General features: G+C 39.5%; 1 protein-coding gene across 1 annotated transcript in view; it reads left to right on the top strand.

Annotated features, from left to right (window-relative positions):
- Nucleotides 1–581: 581 nt before the first annotated feature.
- Nucleotides 582–6998, top strand: part of LOC109110051 (semaphorin-6D-like) — a 128942-nt gene continuing 122525 nt past the window's right edge. The window contains exon 1 of the mRNA XM_042774951.1: nt 582–726. The gene's annotated coding sequence lies outside the window, so the exon portion shown is untranslated. The remainder of the gene's footprint in view (nt 727–6998) is intronic.

The raw sequence follows: 6998 nt of genomic DNA, 5'->3' as shown, positions 1-6998 counted from the left end.
GTCTGAATGCTAATTTCACACCTGGACTCTTTACGTTCCTGTCATAATTCTCTGATTATTAAAAGTGCCAAATTCAGAACAGTGCAACAGCACCAATTACGCCGCCCCAAACTCCTTTCAAATGTTCACAACACTTTATTGTGCTTTGCCACGGGACTCAAATAAAAGAACTTGCAGTAATGCTTTGCTCTGGGGAAACCAAATTGTCTGTGTCGGCTAATCACCTCGATATATATCGCCACACTCTATTGATTCATATCCTGTCACGCGTGGCTGTTATTGTGAGGAACAAATAAAGCGCAAAGGGAGCAAGTGATCAATTAGCCTCACATTATTCCTTTTGTCTGCCACAGCTGAGCAGTCTTATCAACCATAAGCACACAACTTCCCCTCTGGCTGTCATCCCAAACCTGCTCCCAGAACCTGGCTTGATCAAAACCACCACTGCAGTCTTTGCAGGGTGCTTGTGTGTGTGTGTACGCTTTGAGCTGAACTCCCAAGAGTTTAACAGACAAGGGTGTATGTGTGTGTGTGGCATTGACTCTCTCTGTGCTCACAGCTCGCACACACACACACACACTCTGTCTCGCAGCTGCGTGGATGACAGAGAGAGCAGCGTGCATGCGGACAACTGTCTCTCAGTCTGAGCGTGTGACAGTCCAGCTTGTGGAGGAGCGTGCTGTCCACATCTCTTCCCGCGGGTGTCCTGCAGAAACCTGACAGAACGTAAGTCCCCGGTGTCTTTCAATGCTTTTGTTTCAGCTGTTTGTGTGTGAGAGACACTTCAGACATCCCTGTTCCCTCTCAGTTCTTCCTTCTGCTGTTTGAAAGTCTGTCTAGATGTGTGTTTGGTGAATAATAGTAGATGTTTAAGGTGATTCGATCAGGTTTTGATTTAGGGGGTGGGGGGCGGTGGGGCTGGTTTTATGGAAAACTATGGGTGGTGACGGTTATCCGCGACTCCCTGCGAGTCGTATTCGGAAAAACAATGAGATCGGCTGAAGGTTTGTATTCATGGGCGCTTTGTTCTGGTGTGATGTAAGCACGTGTTTACAGGACTGGCTCAATGTACACCTGACAAATGAATGAACCCACAAATATGAGTTACAGTCTGTCTGCTTAAAAGACTACACTGCACAAAATCCTTTCTTAATCAGTATTTTTTTTTTCTTAAAACAAGGTACATTTACTTAAGTAGCAAAACGGTATGAGACAATAAGTCTTCATTTTTCAGAGAACATATCTTCTATTAAGTTTATTTTTCCTACCCCATTGGCATTTTTTTTTCTTGTTTTAAGTATAAACCTCATTAAACAAGAACAGTGGGGTAAGAAAATAATTCAAGTTAGATTCATTCCCCATGGGAGAGGAAGTAATTAGCTTGTAACTTGTGGGTGCATATAGCTATATTTGTATGAGGTTTAGCGTCTTCATGGTAATGTTTCTGTGTAATAGACAATGCCGAATAATGCTAAATGCTGAATAATTAATAAGGCTCATAAAGCCCCAGCGTGTGTTTGAGACTCTATCTGCAGGGATGCACTTTAACACTCCAAACTGGACCCAGCACGCCAACCATGCCCTCATCTCAGCTGCAATTACTGAATTAAAGGTGAAATGTAGTGGAAAATATTCCACTATCAAATCATTCCTGCTCATTAGTAAATGTGTGTGGAGTGGCTGATGTAACTTCTATCTCTATTAATTTAATTCATTGTGCTTAATTGGTTTGGCCAAATTGTTTTGTGTTGGCAAACAAATAACATACTGTAGCAAGAACAAGAAAATAATATACTGAAAAAAAGTAGAACAAGAAGGATAGGGATAAACACAAAGAACTTTAAGTAAAGTAAAAATGTATACAAATTCTGTCATTACTCACCTTCTTGTCTTACCAAACGCATATACTGTTAGTTTTTCAGTGAAGCACAAAAGGATGGTCTTATTTAATTGTCAATCTTATTTTGGATTCTACTGAAGCCATAAGATAACTTTTTGATGAATAGGCTTTGCATGAGAAGTTGATCCAGTGCTGTTTTGGTGTCAAATATGTCCAACTTTTTTTTTTTTTTTTTTTTTAATCCTTTGAACACAAATGAGATTTGAGAGCTTCCACAGAAGAGAAGCTTATCAGTAATTAACACCTATAGTAAATTTCTTATTATATGACTTCAGAGATTTAGTTTTGTCCTTTAAGCAAAACTTGTGTGTCAGACCTAAAGTACGTCATTTTGCTATTTACCTATCTATACTCTAAAAAAATGCTGTGTTGTTTCAACCCAGCTTTGGGTCAAATATGGACTAATCCAGCTGGTGGGTCAATTTTTTTTTTTATTTTTTTTTTTGTATATTTTTGTAAATTTGGTAACACTTTATAAGGTGTCCTACACATATTACATGTACTTACTATTATAATAACAATTCATTATGCATAATTGCATGCAAGTAACCCTAAGCCAAACCCAAATCCTAACCCTAACCATATAGTAAGTGCATGTAGTTAATTACTCTTACTCAGTACTTATATGTATATTTACATTGTAACAAGGACACCTTAAAATAAAGTGTAGCTTTACATTTTTAACCCATTTTAGTCCATATTTGACCCAAAGTTGGGTTGAGTCTGTCTATCTATCTATCTATCTATCTATCTATCTATCTATCTATCTAAAAATGCTGGGTTCCACACTCATACACAGACATTCAGTGCAGCCCTATAATCTGGTTAGAGTTCGAAAATGTGCTGAAATCTTTTAGCATTAACAAGTCTTCTAACACTTTCACATGTGCTGTCTCCATTGTTGTTCTGTTCCTTGGCTTTTTAAGTTATTTTCTCTTGTTTCATCCATTCAGTGCCATATGAGATCTATTCTGTGTGTATGTGCGTGTTGTGTGTGTGTGTCTTTGTTTTGTTGCCAGGGCTTGGCTGAAGTAGGCAGCATCCATATTGCCCATGAGCGGAGACCCCACACAACCACATTCACATGGGATGAATAAAACATGACACTGAGATTGTGCCTGGGCTGAGTGCAGCCGGGCAGCTCTGTTGACCCGTTTCAGAAAACCAGCGACAGGTTCCGACTAATTTGGATCACTTTAAACCCATATAAAAGTGTCACGTCAGTATCTACAGAGGCTGAGTGAATCAGCAAATCCAGAATGATCCAGCTTGGGTCCCTAGACTTCCCCAGCTAAGGGAAATATATAGCAGGAACACGTTCAAAGGAAGTCAGTGTTTATTCCCTTGGTATCTCTCTCTTTCTCTCTCTCACTCTATTTCTTTACCTCTCCACTGTTGTTGAGAGCATGTGCAGATTTGTGGAACATACACTTATTTTGTCCATTCTTCCCTGTGTGAATTTTAAGCCGCAAACCGCGGAGCAAAATAGTCATATTTGTGATCTAGAAGAAGGAGTTTTAATTATGCAAAAATTACAGTTCATCTACAATGCAAATACACAACAAAGATAACAAGGTTACTGTTTACTTGTGTGTATAAGGTAAAATTCCTGACCCACTCAAAGTTTGGCCATGGTTGGCTCTGAGCGATTAGCATACGAAATTTCTTGCGGCCGTATATGTGTGTTTTAGTAGGTTCTAAAACCTACATGCTTTCTCTGAACAGAAAGGAAGCGTCCTGCCTTTTTTACTCTGCCATATCATCTTCATCTCTCTCTTTCACAGCTTGTTTTGTTTGTCTGCAGGGACTTGCATGTGCGTATTTCAGATTCACACTATCTAATGTTTTGTTTGCCCCCTTATGTACAATTTCTCTTGGTGGACAATTTTTTTTTTCCAAGTGGGTTGATTCACCTCTCCACCCTAGGCAAGTGCCCTTTCTCTTTTTGACTGCCAAATAGATCCTCACCCACCACCAAACGGAGCCCATGCCAACCCCTCACTTCCTCCTGAAAGCCACCCTGAGGTATGAGGGTGTTTTAATAAATAAGGTAACAAGACCTTTGCATCAAACCTAGTCTTCCATAGCAAGGCATTTGAAAATCAACATAACATCAGGCTCACTTTTCAGCTTAGTCTGTGGTTCCTCTGCATATTTTGCATGTCTTCCTGATCATTCAAGTCATCAGCTTGTTAGTAGAGACTTCATGACCTGAAATTATTTTGTGTCAGATGAGAGACACATCCAAAATGTGTACTGTTGGGGGCCTCCAGGACCAGGGTGGCGAACTGCTGGTTTATTACACCTGGAGAAAGTTATCGGTTAGCATTCCTGTTTATCTAATGGCAATTGCCATCCTGGCACAGGTTGTCCTGGAGGTATATAATTTGTATATAATCAACCTTCAACCTACTCTCTGTGATTTTCAAGCAATCCTGAAGACCTTTAATAGTTGGTTCAAGTGTGTTTGAATCGGGTTGGTGCTAAACTCTGCAGGACAGTGGACCCACTTGTACTTCTAGGACAACCTGTGCCAGGCCAGCAACTGCCAGAAGCAGGGTCCAAGACGTTTGGACTAATCACTGCAAGAGCCTGTGCCATCCTGAAGTGTGACACAAAAAAGTTCCAAATCAGGCACCTTGATTCTGGCTTAAACCCATCCAGTTAGACAGCAAGAAACTGTCTGAATGACATGTAAATGAACAAATAGCAGATTGCTTTGTTTGTTCATGCTGTTTAGGGGTGTGTAAATCTGAAATAGATTATATGAGCTTGTCTTCATCTCAAGTGCAGCACAATTCATTCTGTTTCCTACTGTAGAGCTATTAACACATGCAGAGGGCCTCTATCAGCATAGCCTAGTCCATTGTGCCTATTTTAGGCCAAAAGCCATTGACTCAGACAGGAAAAGATCATCTTACTGACATGTAAAGAGACAGACCACAAGTTTATTTTTGTTTTTTATGCACTACAAAATGTTGTGTAAACCTGAAATAGAAAATACGCATTGCCCTCATCCTAAGGCCAATATGTTTTTTTTTTTTTTTTTTGAATGCAAAGCTATTAGTGCACATGGATGGTCTCTGATTAACCAACCTCTTAATCACACTGTTTACCTAAGCACCTTTTTAGGGGCAGCTTTAGGTCTTTCTCGCTCTCTTTCTCCCTCAATCCATCTCTGCCACTAACCCAATCTCATTAATGATCAGTCGATAGAGCTTGGCTATGTTCTGCTGGAGTCTGGAGTGGTTGTAAGCCGTTGTTCTCTGGATGGGGCTGATGTGAAGAACCATGCTCTCTCTCTCTCATGAAGGTTGCAGTAATGCGCTACTCAAGGTTATGGCACTACATCAATCAGAACCTCTTTTCATCCCGCCAGTACCTTGATTGAACTGTTTGTTCTGCCTCTCATGGGCCAGTGTTCAGACGCTGTGGCTGTTTTCTATATACCTCTAGAGCAGAGCTGATAACAGGTCCTGTATGTGACTGAAGCTCTCAGTGTATACAACCAATTTGCATGGATGTAGCAGGAGACATACAAGAATGTTTCAATAATGAGGTAACAAGGCCATTGCACAAAATCAATGTGATGTTTAAGCCATACGTCTCCACAATCTGCCTGTGTGTCAAGGTTAGCAAGCCTTTTAAAATATCAGATAATTCGACTTTATGACTAGATGAACTTCAGGTTGTAAAATGTCATGCTGTGTGATTCAAAAAATATGTATATTTATCAATGCATAAAAAATACCTTTTACCTAAATATATTTAAAACATCAACACATATTTCCTTTTCTATGTGTTTCCCCCAGTGTGGAATTAATTATTTCACCCTAAATTGTACAAAAAAGTCTGGCTGGTCCCTTTGCATGTCAATCAGACTGAATGGAAAAGTGGACCGACAGCCATAAGTCTGGATCTGCGAGACAACTTAATCTAACCTGGCAGGATTTAAATATATACATTCACTGAGATCAGAGGTGTTGTCATTATAGAACGATTACAAATGGCAAGAGATTTGAATCAGCACAAGATCATAATATTCAAGGCATGTATTTATCAAGCTTCTCAAAGTGCTATTTTAGTCTTAAAGGCACAATATGTAAGTTTTTTTTAATTATTTTTCTTTTCTTTTTTTTTTTTATTAAAATATCCAAAAAACACTTGAACAGTGTTATATATTTTGCTGACTTGTGTACTTACACTATCCCAAATGTTTCGAAGAATGTTTGAATCCAGAGAAATAAGCAATTTTAACTAGTGACACAGACTGTGTCCATAGTGTCATTGTGTTGCCTGCCAATGACGTTATACACCCTTGATTTCCTGTTTAGTTTTGTAGAAAACATGGAAACACCAAAGATGCTTTAATATGTTGTGTGTTTTAATAGACCAGTGACGACCGCAAAGAGTAGCACTATAACAGAACTTTCAAATGTTTCTAGTATGATAAAACAGTGCTGCTTTTTGTCCCCACATATGCATGAACGGGAGGAACGGAAGCAGTTGTCTGTGGTATAATAAATGCTCTGCTGTTTTCGAGCCGTGTGTCACGCTCGTTCAGCGACCTCGTTTCGCTTTGACGGCTTTCAGCCTCACCCTGCTTCATTCTACTATGTTAATAAATCACTAGCTCATCCATGAACATGATTTCTGCCTGAGTCCAGGTCGGATTGCATCGGATGTGGTGATGAAGACCACAACTCCCATGATTCCACATTCAGTCACGCGTCATCAAACTATGCCTTTGTCTCTTTGTTTTGTTTTGAATATGCACCCTCTAGCAGCGAAAAATTACATATTGTGCCTTTAAGTGCTGAGAATTTATTACATTTACTCCTACTTAGTAGTATAAAAGCAAGTTATCAAATTTCTTTTAAAGCTAAGAATCACTCTTACTGTCCCAGTTATTTAAGACGGCTTGAGAGGTCTCTCAAGTTGATAGGAGTTGCCAGTAGGGGCTTGTGATGGCACTGAGAAGAGGAAGATCTTTCAGGAGAGGAAGAATGTTCTTGAAATGTTTGACGATGAGCAGTAAATCAAACAGTTACATTTCCTCAGTTATTCAAACAAAAAAAAACGAGCAAAGAATATTTAC

This window comes from Cyprinus carpio, chromosome A18 (assembly GCF_018340385.1).
Source record: "Cyprinus carpio isolate SPL01 chromosome A18, ASM1834038v1, whole genome shotgun sequence".
In the NCBI taxonomy this organism is placed as follows: domain Eukaryota; kingdom Metazoa; phylum Chordata; class Actinopteri; order Cypriniformes; family Cyprinidae; genus Cyprinus; species Cyprinus carpio.
Note: the sequence above shows the minus strand (reverse complement) of the source record. Positions and strands in the feature narration are given on the sequence as shown.